The sequence below is a fragment of the Taudactylus pleione genome, unplaced genomic scaffold, assembly GCF_031769625.1.
Source record: "Taudactylus pleione unplaced genomic scaffold, aTauple2 ptg000317l, whole genome shotgun sequence".
NCBI classification, from domain to species: domain Eukaryota; kingdom Metazoa; phylum Chordata; class Amphibia; order Anura; family Myobatrachidae; genus Taudactylus; species Taudactylus pleione.
The window spans coordinates 4,305,728-4,317,895 of NW_028284718.1; the positions used below are offsets into that span (position 1 = coordinate 4,305,728).

Here is a 12,168-nt window from a genome sequence, read left to right on the forward strand (position 1 = left end):
AGAGAGGGCTCGTCAGGGAATTGAACCAGGGACCTGTCGCGCCCAAAACGAAAATCATAGAATCATCAAGTAAGCATGTTTTATTTGATATCTTAACCAATTTTATGTGAAAATTATATTATTTTAAAGCAGTCACTAATGTGTACAAGGAGGAAATATTAGCATAAATAAAATATTTCCTAATAGTCAATAATTTTCTAAGTAAACTTGCTTGAAAATTGCTGTGCAAAGTTTTATGATGCCCACCAGTGTTTTTCTGATGGATAAACCCCAAGACATGTCACATGCTGTGTGCAGATAAGTACTTACAAATAATTATAGCAGTTTGACAAAAAACAAAATTCAATTGTGCAAATTAGTAAATACAATCTATTTTGAGAGTTTTGAAAAAACAACATTCAGTTGAAATTCACTCAGGAAATTGACTACTATAAGATAATAGAACCATTTCAAAGAATCTGAAAATCTGGGCTCGTCCGGGATTTGAACCCAGGACCTCTCGCACCCTAAGCGAGAATCATACCCCTAGACCAACAAGCCACCTACCTGAAGAATTTTCTTTGGATTTTTCAATTGATTTTTAGAAAATAGCTTTTTGTTTTTAAAACACCATATACATTTATGTAAAAATGAATTTGTAGAATAAATAAAATATTTCCTTATGGTCCAGTTGATAGTTTTCTAAGGTATGCATATAGGAAAAGTGCAGGGACAAGATTTGTGAGTGCCTACAGAGTTTGGGCTTCTCTCATGGACGAAGCTAAAGACTTGTCATTTGCAATGTACAAATCATGCTTCCAGACACAGAAGAAAGGCAAAAGAAAATCTTGCAATTTCATTTTTGAACTTTTTGTGTTTCAAAGTGAGACTATTCTTTTAAAACATTCAAAGCTATCTAGACAGAAGGGAACCTGCAGTTTTCCTGATATACCACAATACGGTTGAAATTTTAATAAGTATGCTCTTATTTGTAGTACAACTAAAATGTTTCCGTAAGATTCTATTGATAGTTTTCTATGTGTGCTTATTTGGAAAGTGCAGTGACAAGATATAAAAATGGCGACAGAGTTTGGACTTGTCTGATCGATAAAACCCAAGACTTGTAAAAAGCTATGTGTAAATCATGCATAAATAGAAGAAAGGCAATAGGAAAATGATGAAGGCAAGATTCATAAGTATGTACAAATTCTATTGGGAGTATGGCAAAAACAAAACTCAGTTGATGCTATTGACTTAGCCAATTGAGAAAATCAGATATATATAAACCATGAGATGCACAGTAAAAAGAAAGAGAGGGCTCGTCAGGGCATTGAACCAGGGACCTGTCGCGCCCAAAACGAAAATCATAGAATCATCAAGTAAGCATGTTTTATTTGATATCTTAACCAATTTTATGTGAAAATTATATTATTTTAAAGCAGTCACTAATGTGTACAAGGAGGAAATATTAGCATAAATAAAATATTTCCTAATAGTCAATAATTTTCTAAGTAAACTTGCTTGAAAATTGCTGTGCAAAGTTTTATGATGCCCACCAGTGTTTTTCTGATGGATAAACCCCAAGACATGTCACATGCTGTGTGCAGATAAGTACTTACAAATAATTATAGCAGTTTGACAAAAAACAAAATTCAATTGTGCAAATTAGTAAATACAATCTATTTTGAGAGTTTTGAAAAAACAACATTCAGTTGAAATTCACTCAGGAAATTGACTACTATAAGATAATAGAACCATTTCAAAGAATCTGAAAATCTGGGCTCGTCCGGGATTTGAACCCGGGACCTCTCGCACCCTAAGCGAGAATCATACCCCTAGACCAACGAGCCACCTACCTGAAGTTTTTTCTTTGGATTTTTCAATTGATTTTTAGAAAATAGCTTTTTGTTTTTAAAACACCATATACATTTATGTAAAAATGAATTTGTAGAATAAATAAAATATTTCCTTATGGTCCAGTTAATAGTTTTCTAAGGTATGCATATAGGAAAAGTGCAGGGACAAGATTTGTGAGTGCCTACAGAGTTTGGGCTTCTCTCATGGACGAAGCTAAAGACTTGTCATTTGCAATGTACAAATCATGCTTCCAGACACAGAAGAAAGGCAAAAGAAAACCTTGCAATTTCATTTTTGAACTTTTTGTGTTTCAAAGTGAGACTATTCTTTTAAAACATTCAAAGCTATCTAGACAGAAGGGAACCTGCAGTTTTCCTGATATACCACAATACGGTTGAAATTTTAATAAGTATGCACTTATTTGTAGTACAACTAAAATGTTTCCGTAAGATTCTATTGATAGTTTTCTATGTGTGCTTATTTGGAAAGTGCAGTGACAAGATATAAAAATGGCGACAGAGTTTGGACTTGTCTGATCGATAAAACCCAAGACTTGTAAAAAGCTATGTGTAAATCATGCATAAATAGAAGAAAGGCAATAGGAAAATGATGAAGGCAAGATTCATAAGTATGTACAAATTCTATTGGGAGTATGGCAAAAACAAAACTCAGTTGATGCTATTGACTTAGCCAATTGAGAAAATCAGATATATATAAACCATGAGATGCACCGTAAAAAGAAAGAGAGGGCTCGTCAGGGAATTGAACCAGGGACCTGTCGCACCCAAAACGAAAATCATAGAATCATCAAGTAAGCATGTTTTATTTGATATCTTAACCAATTTTATGTGAAAATTATATTATTTTAAAGCAGTCACTAATGTGTACAAGGAGGAAATATTAGCATAAATAAAATATTTCCTAATAGTCAATAATTTTCTAAGTAAACTTGCTTGAAAATTGGTGTGCAAAGTTTTATGATGCCCACCAGTGTTTTTCTGATGGATAAACCCCAAGACATGTCACATGCTGTGTGCAGATAAGTACTTACAAATAATTATAGCAGTTTGACAAAAAACAAAATTCAATTGTGCAAATTAGTAAATACAATCTATTTTGAGAGTTTTGAAAAAACAACATTCAGTTGAAATTCGCTCAGGAAATTGACTACTATAAGATAATAGAACCATTTCAAAGAATCTGAAAATCTGGGCTCGTCCGGGATTTGAACCCGGGACCTCTCGCACCCTAAGCGAGAATCATACCCCTAGACCAACGAGCCACCTACCTGAAGATTTTTCTTTGGATTTTTCAATTGATTTTTAGAAAATAGCTTTTTGTTTTTAAAACACCATATACATTTATGTAAAAATGAATTTGTAGAATAAATAAAATATTTCCTTATGGTCCAGTTGATAGTTTTCTAAGGTATGCATATAGGAAAAGTGCAGGGACAAGATTTGTGAGTGCCTACAGAGTTTGGGCTTCTCTCATGGACGAAGCTAAAGACTTGTCATTTGCAATGTACAAATCATGCTTCCAGACACAGAAGAAAGGCAAAAGAAAATCTTGCAATTTCATTTTTGAACTTTTTGTGTTTCAAAGTGAGACTATTCTTTTAAAACATTCAAAGCTATCTAGACAGAAGGGAACCTGCAGTTTTCCTGATATACCACAATACGGTTGAAATTTTAATAAGTATGCTCTTATTTGTAGTACAACTAAAATGTTTCCGTAAGATTCTATTGATAGTTTTCTATGTGTGCTTATTTGGAAAGTGCAGTGACAAGATATAAAAATGGCGACAGAGTTTGGACTTGTCTGATCGATAAAACCCAAGACTTGTAAAAAGCTATGTGTAAATCATGCATAAATAGAAGAAAGGCAATAGGAAAATGATGAAGGCAAGATTCATAAGTATGTACAAATTCTATTGGGAGTATGGCAAAAACAAAACTCAGTTGATGCTATTGACTTAGCCAATTGAGAAAATCAGATATATATAAACCATGAGATGCACCGTAAAAAGAAAGAGAGGGCTCGTCAGGGAATTGAACCAGGGACCTGTCGCGCCCAAAACGAAAATCATAGAATCATCAAGTAAGCATGTTTTATTTGATATCTTAACCAATTTTATGTGAAAATTATATTATTTTAAAGCAGTCACTAATGTGTACAAGGAGGAAATATTAGCATAAATAAAATATTTCCTAATAGTCAATAATTTTCTAAGTAAACTTGCTTGAAAATTGGTGTGCAAAGTTTTATGATGCCCACCAGTGTTTTTCTGATGGATAAACCCCAAGACATGTCACATGCTGTGTGCAGATAAGTACTTACAAATAATTATAGCAGTTTGACAAAAAACAAAATTCAATTGTGCAAATTAGTAAATACAATCTATTTTGAGAGTTTTGAAAAAAAAACATTCAGTTGAAATTCACTCAGGAAATTGACTACTATAAGATAATAGAACCATTTCAAAGAACCTGAAAATCTGGGCTCGTCCGGGATTTGAACCCGGGACCTCTCGCACCCTAAGCGAGAATCATACCCCTAGACCAACGAGCCACCTACCTGAAGTTTTTTCTTTGGATTTTTCAATTGATTTTTAGAAAATAGCTTTTTGTTTTTAAAACACCATATACATTTATGTAAAAATGAATTTGTAGAATAAATAAAATATTTCCTTATGGTCCAGTTAATAGTTTTCTAAGGTATGCATATAGGAAAAGTGCAGGGACAAGATTTGTGAGTGCCTACAGAGTTTGGGCTTCTCTCATGGACGAAGCTAAAGACTTGTCATTTGCAATGTACAAATCATGCTTCCAGACACAGAAGAAAGGCAAAAGAAAACCTTGCAATTTCATTTTTGAACTTTTTTTGTTTCAAAGTGAGACTTTTCTTTTAAAACATTCAAAGCTATCTAGACAGAAGGGAACCTGCAGTTTTCCTGATATACCACAATACGGTTGAAATTTTAATAAGTATGCACTTATTTGTAGTACAACTAAAATGTTTCCGTAAGATTCTATTGATAGTTTTCTATGTGTGCTTATTTGGAAAGTGCAGTGACAAGATATAAAAATGGCGACAGAGTTTGGACTTGTCTGATCGATAAAACCCAAGACTTGTAAAAAGCTATGTGTAAATCATGCATAAATAGAAGAAAGGCAATAGGAAAATGATGAAGGCAAGATTCATAAGTATGTACAAATTCTATTGGGAGTATGGCAAAAACAAAACTCAGTTGATGCTATTGACTTAGCCAATTGAGAAAATCAGATATATATAAACCATGAGATGCACCGTAAAAAGAAAGAGAGGGCTCGTCAGGGAATTGAACCAGGGACCTGTCGCGCCCAAAACGAAAATCATAGAATCATCAAGTAAGCATGTTTTATTTGATATCTTAACCAATTTTATGTGAAAATTATATTATTTTAAAGCAGTCACTAATGTGTACAAGGAGGAAATATTAGCATAAATAAAATATTTCCTAATAGTCAATAATTTTCTAAGTAAACTTGCTTGAAAATTGCTGTGCAAAGTTTTATGATGCCCACCAGTGTTTTTCTGATGGATAAACCCCAAGACATGTCACATGCTGTGTGCAGATAAGTACTTACAAATAATTATAGCAGTTTGACAAAAAACAAAATTCAATTGTGCAAATTAGTAAATACAATCTATTTTGAGAGTTTTGAAAAAACAACATTCAGTTGAAATTCACTCAGGAAATTGACTACTATAAGATAATAGAACCATTTCAAAGAATCTGAAAATCTGGGCTCGTCCGGGATTTGAACCCGGGACCTCTCGCACCCTAAGCGAGAATCATACCCCTAGACCAACGAGCCACCTACCTGAAGATTTTTCTTTGGATTTTTCAATTGATTTTTAGAAAATAGCTTTTTGTTTTTAAAACACCATATACATTTATGTAAAAATGAATTTGTAGAATAAATAAAATATTTCCTTATGGTCCAGTTGATAGTTTTCTAAGGTATGCATATAGGAAAAGTGCAGGGACAAGATTTGTGAGTGCCTACAGAGTTTGGGCTTCTCTCATGGACGAAGCTAAAGACTTGTCATTTGCAATGTACAAATCATGCTTCCAGACACAGAAGAAAGGCAAAAGAAAACCTTGCAATTTCATTTTTGAACTTTTTGTGTTTCAAAGTGAGACTATTCTTTTAAAACATTCAAAGCTATCTAGACAGAAGGGAACCTGCAGTTTTCCTGATATACCACAATACGGTTGAAATTTTAATAAGTATGCACTTATTTGTAGTACAAATAAAATGTTTCCGTAAGATTCTATTGATAGTTTTCTATGTGTGCTTATTTGGAAAGTGCAGTGACAAGATATAAAAATGGCGACAGAGTTTGGACTTGTCTGATCGATAAAACCCAAGACTTGTAAAAAGCTATGTGTAAATCATGCATAAATAGAAGAAAGGCAATAGGAAAATGATGAAGGCAAGATTCATAAGTATGTACAAATTCTATTGGGAGTATGGCAAAAACAAAACTCAGTTGATGCTATTGACTTAGCCAATTGAGAAAATCAGATATATATAAACCATGAGATGCACCGTAAAAAGAAAGAGAGGGCTCGTCAGGGAATTGAACCAGGGACCTGTCGCGCCCAAAACGAAAATCATAGAATCATCAAGTAAGCATGTTTTATTTGATATCTTAACCAATTTTATGTGAAAATTATATTATTTTAAAGCAGTCACTAATGTGTACAAGGAGGAAATATTAGCATAAATAAAATATTTCCTAATAGTCAATAATTTTCTAAGTAAACTTGCTTGAAAATTGGTGTGCAAAGTTTTATGATGCCCACCAGTGTTTTTCTGATGGATAAACCCCAAGACATGTCACATGCTGTGTGCAGATAAGTACTTACAAATAATTATAGCAGTTTGACAAAAAACAAAATTCAATTGTGCAAATTAGTAAATACAATCTATTTTGAGAGTTTTGAAAAAACAACATTCAGTTGAAATTCACTCAGGAAATTGACTACTATAAGATAATAGAACCATTTCAAAGAATCTGAAAATCTGGGCTCGTCCGGGATTTGAACCCGGGACCTCTCGCACCCTAAGCGAGAATCATACCCCTAGACCAACAAGCCACCTACCTGAAGATTTTTCTTTGGATTTTTCAATTGATTTTTAGAAAATAGCTTTTTGTTTTTAAAACACCATATACATTTATGTAAAAATGAATTTGTAGAATAAATAAAATATTTCCTTATGGTCCAGTTGATAGTTTTCTAAGGTATGCATATAGGAAAAGTGCAGGGACAAGATTTGTGAGTGCCTACAGAGTTTGGGCTTCTCTCATGGACGAAGCTAAAGACTTGTCATTTGCAATGTACAAATCATGCTTCCAGACACAGAAGAAAGGCAAAAGAAAACCTTGCAATTTCATTTTTGAACTTTTTGTGTTTCAAAGTGAGACTATTCTTTTAAAACATTCAAAGCTATCTAGACAGAAGGGAACCTGCAGTTTTCCTGATATACCACAATACGGTTGAAATTTTAATAAGTATGCACTTATTTGTAGTACAACTAAAATGTTTCCGTAAGATTCTATTGATAGTTTTCTATGTGTGCTTATTTGGAAAGTGCAGTGACAAGATATAAAAATGGCGACAGAGTTTGGACTTGTCTGATCGATAAAACCCAAGACTTGTAAAAAGCTATGTGTAAATCATGCATAAATAGAAGAAAGGCAATAGGAAAATGATGAAGGCAAGATTCATAAGTATGTACAAATTCTATTGGGAGTATGGCAAAAACAAAACTCAGTTGATGCTATTGACTAAGCCAATTGAGAAAATCAGATATATATAAACCATGAGATGCACCGTAAAAAGAAAGAGAGGGCTCGTCAGGGAATTGAACCAGGGACCTGTCGCGCCCAAAACGAAAATCATAGAATCATCAAGTAAGCATGTTTTATTTGATATCTTAACCAATTTTATGTGAAAATTATATTATTTTAAAGCAGTCACTAATGTGTACAAGGAGGAAATATTAGCATAAATAAAATATTTCCTAATAGTCAATAATTTTCTAAGTAAACTTGCTTGAAAATTGGTGTGCAAAGTTTTATGATGCCCACCAGTGTTTTTCTGATGGATAAACCCCAAGACATGTCACATGCTGTGTGCAGATAAGTACTTACAAATAATTATAGCAGTTTGACAAAAAACAAAATTCAATTGTGCAAATTAGTAAATACAATCTATTTTGAGAGTTTTGAAAAAACAACATTCAGTTGAAATTCACTCAGGAAATTGACTACTATAAGATAATAGAACCATTTCAAAGAATCTGAAAATCTGGGCTCGTCCGGGATTTGAACCCGGGACCTCTCGCACCCTAAGCGAGAATCATACCCCTAGACCAACGAGCCACCTACCTGAAGTTTTTTCTTTGGATTTTTCAATTGATTTTTAGAAAATAGCTTTTTGTTTTTAAAACACCATATACATTTATGTAAAAATGAATTTGTAGAATAAATAAAATATTTCCTTATGGTCCAGTTAATAGTTTTCTAAGGTATGCATATAGGAAAAGTGCAGGGACAAGATTTGTGAGTGCCTACAGAGTTTGGGCTTCTCTCATGGACGAAGCTAAAGACTTGTCATTTGCAATGTACAAATCATGCTTCCAGACACAGAAGAAAGGCAAAAGAAAACCTTGCAATTTCATTTTTGAACTTTTTTTGTTTCAAAGTGAGACTTTTCTTTTAAAACATTCAAAGCTATCTAGACAGAAGGGAACCTGCAGTTTTCCTGATATACCACAATACGGTTGAAATTTTAATAAGTATGCACTTATTTGTAGTACAACTAAAATGTTTCCGTAAGATTCTATTGATAGTTTTCTATGTGTGCTTATTTGGAAAGTGCAGTGACAAGATATAAAAATGGCGACAGAGTTTGGACTTGTCTGATCGATAAAACCCAAGACTTGTAAAAAGCTATGTGTAAATCATGCATAAATAGAAGAAAGGCAATAGGAAAATGATGAAGGCAAGATTCATAAGTATGTACAAATTCTATTGGGAGTATGGCAAAAACAAAACTCAGTTGATGCTATTGACTTAGCCAATTGAGAAAATCAGATATATATAAACCATGAGATGCACCGTAAAAAGAAAGAGAGGGCTCGTCAGGGAATTGAACCAGGGACCTGTCGCACCCAAAACGAAAATCATAGAATCATCAAGTAAGCATGTTTTATTTGATATCTTAACCAATTTTATGTGAAAATTATATTATTTTAAAGCAGTCACTAATGTGTACAAGGAGGAAATATTAGCATAAATAAAATATTTCCTAATAGTCAATAATTTTCTAAGTAAACTTGCTTGAAAATTGGTGTGCAAAGTTTTATGATGCCCACCAGTGTTTTTCTGATGGATAAACCCCAAGACATGTCACATGCTGTGTGCAGATAAGTACTTACAAATAATTATAGCAGTTTGACAAAAAACAAAATTCAATTGTGCAAATTAGTAAATACAATCTATTTTGAGAGTTTTGAAAAAACAACATTCAGTTGAAATTCACTCAGGAAATTGACTACTATAAGATAATAGAACCATTTCAAAGAATCTGAAAATCTGGGCTCGTCCGGGATTTGAACCCGGGACCTCTCGCACCCTAAGCAAGAATCATACCCCTAGACCAACGAGCCACCTACCTGAAGATTTTTCTTTGGATTTTTCAATTGATTTTTAGAAAATAGCTTTTAGTTTTTAAAACACCATATACATTTATGTAAAAATGAATTTGTAGAATAAATAAAATATTTCCTTATGGTCCAGTTGATAGTTTTCTAAGGTATGCATATAGGAAAAGTGCAGGGACAAGATTTGTGAGTGCCTACAGAGTTTGGGCTTCTCTCATGGACGAAGCTAAAGACTTGTCATTTGCAATGTACAAATCATGCTTCCAGACACAGAAGAAAGGCAAAAGAAAATCTTGCAATTTCATTTTTGAACTTTTTGTGTTTCAAAGTGAGACTATTCTTTTAAAACATTCAAAGCTATCTAGACAGAAGGGAACCTGCAGTTTTCCTGATATACCACAATACGGTTGAAATTTTAATAAGTATGCTCTTATTTGTAGTACAACTAAAATGTTTCCGTAAGATTCTATTGATAGTTTTCTATGTGTGCTTATTTGGAAAGTGCAGTGACAAGATATAAAAATGGCGACAGAGTTTGGACTTGTCTGATCGATAAAACCCAAGACTTGTAAAAAGCTATGTGTAAATCATGCATAAATAGAAGAAAGGCAATAGGAAAATGATGAAGGCAAGATTCATAAGTATGTACAAATTCTATTGGGAGTATGGCAAAAACAAAACTCAGTTGATGCTATTGACTTAGCCAATTGAGAAAATCAGATATATATAAACCATGAGATGCACCGTAAAAAGAAAGAGAGGGCTCGTCAGGGAATTGAACCAGGGACCTGTCGCGCCCAAAACGAAAATCATAGAATCATCAAGTAAGCATGTTTTATTTGATATCTTAACCAATTTTATGTGAAAATTATATTATTTTAAAGCAGTCACTAATGTGTACAAGGAGGAAATATTAGCATAAATAAAATATTTCCTAATAGTCAATAATTTTCTAAGTAAACTTGCTTGAAAATTGCTGTGCAAAGTTTTATGATGCCCACCAGTGTTTTTCTGATGGATAAACCCCAAGACATGTCACATGCTGTGTGCAGATAAGTACTTACAAATAATTATAGCAGTTTGACAAAAAACAAAATTCAATTGTGCAAATTAGTAAATACAATCTATTTTGAGAGTTTTGAAAAAACAACATTCAGTTGAAATTCACTCAGGAAATTGACTACTATAAGATAATAGAACCATTTCAAAGAATCTGAAAATCTGGGCTCGTCCGGGATTTGAACCCAGGACCTCTCGCACCCTAAGCGAGAATCATACCCCTAGACCAACAAGCCACCTACCTGAAGAATTTTCTTTGGATTTTTCAATTGATTTTTAGAAAATAGCTTTTTGTTTTTAAAACACCATATACATTTATGTAAAAATGAATTTGTAGAATAAATAAAATATTTCCTTATGGTCCAGTTGATAGTTTTCTAAGGTATGCATATAGGAAAAGTGCAGGGACAAGATTTGTGAGTGCCTACAGAGTTTGGGCTTCTCTCATGGACGAAGCTAAAGACTTGTCATTTGCAATGTACAAATCATGCTTCCAGACACAGAAGAAAGGCAAAAGAAAATCTTGCAATTTCATTTTTGAACTTTTTGTGTTTCAAAGTGAGACTATTCTTTTAAAACATTCAAAGCTATCTAGACAGAAGGGAACCTGCAGTTTTCCTGATATACCACAATACGGTTGAAATTTTAATAAGTATGCTCTTATTTGTAGTACAACTAAAATGTTTCCGTAAGATTCTATTGATAGTTTTCTATGTGTGCTTATTTGGAAAGTGCAGTGACAAGATATAAAAATGGCGACAGAGTTTGGACTTGTCTGATCGATAAAACCCAAGACTTGTAAAAAGCTATGTGTAAATCATGCATAAATAGAAGAAAGGCAATAGGAAAATGATGAAGGCAAGATTCATAAGTATGTACAAATTCTATTGGGAGTATGGCAAAAACAAAACTCAGTTGATGCTATTGACTTAGCCAATTGAGAAAATCAGATATATATAAACCATGAGATGCACAGTAAAAAGAAAGAGAGGGCTCGTCAGGGCATTGAACCAGGGACCTGTCGCGCCCAAAACGAAAATCATAGAATCATCAAGTAAGCATGTTTTATTTGATATCTTAACCAATTTTATGTGAAAATTATATTATTTTAAAGCAGTCACTAATGTGTACAAGGAGGAAATATTAGCATAAATAAAATATTTCCTAATAGTCAATAATTTTCTAAGTAAACTTGCTTGAAAATTGCTGTGCAAAGTTTTATGATGCCCACCAGTGTTTTTCTGATGGATAAACCCCAAGACATGTCACATGCTGTGTGCAGATAAGTACTTACAAATAATTATAGCAGTTTGACAAAAAACAAAATTCAATTGTGCAAATTAGTAAATACAATCTATTTTGAGAGTTTTGAAAAAACAACATTCAGTTGAAATTCACTCAGGAAATTGACTACTATAAGATAATAGAACCATTTCAAAGAATCTGAAAATCTGGGCTCGTCCGGGATTTGAACCCGGGACCTCTCGCACCCTAAGCGAGAATCATACCCCTAGACCAACGAGCCACCTACCTGAAGTTTTTTCTTTGGATT

General features: G+C 33.3%; 10 non-coding genes across 10 annotated transcripts; all 10 read right to left on the bottom strand.

Annotated features, from left to right (window-relative positions):
• Positions 1–468: 468 nt before the first annotated feature.
• Positions 469–540, bottom strand: TRNAP-AGG (transfer RNA proline (anticodon AGG)). Its single transcript has one exon. It is a non-coding gene; the product is annotated as a tRNA-Pro (tRNA).
• Positions 541–1,757: 1,217 nt separating this feature from the next.
• TRNAP-AGG (transfer RNA proline (anticodon AGG)) lies at positions 1,758–1,829 on the bottom strand. Its single transcript has one exon. It is a non-coding gene; the product is annotated as a tRNA-Pro (tRNA).
• Positions 1,830–3,046: 1,217 nt separating this feature from the next.
• TRNAP-AGG (transfer RNA proline (anticodon AGG)) lies at positions 3,047–3,118 on the bottom strand. Its single transcript has one exon. It is a non-coding gene; the product is annotated as a tRNA-Pro (tRNA).
• A 1,217-nt stretch (positions 3,119–4,335) lies between these two features.
• Positions 4,336–4,407, bottom strand: TRNAP-AGG (transfer RNA proline (anticodon AGG)). The gene has a single exon. It is a non-coding gene; the product is annotated as a tRNA-Pro (tRNA).
• A 1,217-nt stretch (positions 4,408–5,624) lies between these two features.
• TRNAP-AGG (transfer RNA proline (anticodon AGG)) lies at positions 5,625–5,696 on the bottom strand. Its single transcript has one exon. It is a non-coding gene; the product is annotated as a tRNA-Pro (tRNA).
• A 1,217-nt stretch (positions 5,697–6,913) lies between these two features.
• TRNAP-AGG (transfer RNA proline (anticodon AGG)) lies at positions 6,914–6,985 on the bottom strand. The gene has a single exon. It is a non-coding gene; the product is annotated as a tRNA-Pro (tRNA).
• Positions 6,986–8,202: 1,217 nt separating this feature from the next.
• On the bottom strand, positions 8,203–8,274 carry TRNAP-AGG (transfer RNA proline (anticodon AGG)). Its single transcript has one exon. It is a non-coding gene; the product is annotated as a tRNA-Pro (tRNA).
• Positions 8,275–9,491: 1,217 nt separating this feature from the next.
• On the bottom strand, positions 9,492–9,563 carry TRNAP-AGG (transfer RNA proline (anticodon AGG)). Its single transcript has one exon. It is a non-coding gene; the product is annotated as a tRNA-Pro (tRNA).
• Positions 9,564–10,780: 1,217 nt separating this feature from the next.
• TRNAP-AGG (transfer RNA proline (anticodon AGG)) lies at positions 10,781–10,852 on the bottom strand. Its single transcript has one exon. It is a non-coding gene; the product is annotated as a tRNA-Pro (tRNA).
• A 1,217-nt stretch (positions 10,853–12,069) lies between these two features.
• Positions 12,070–12,141, bottom strand: TRNAP-AGG (transfer RNA proline (anticodon AGG)). Its single transcript has one exon. It is a non-coding gene; the product is annotated as a tRNA-Pro (tRNA).
• Positions 12,142–12,168: the final 27 nt, after the last annotated feature.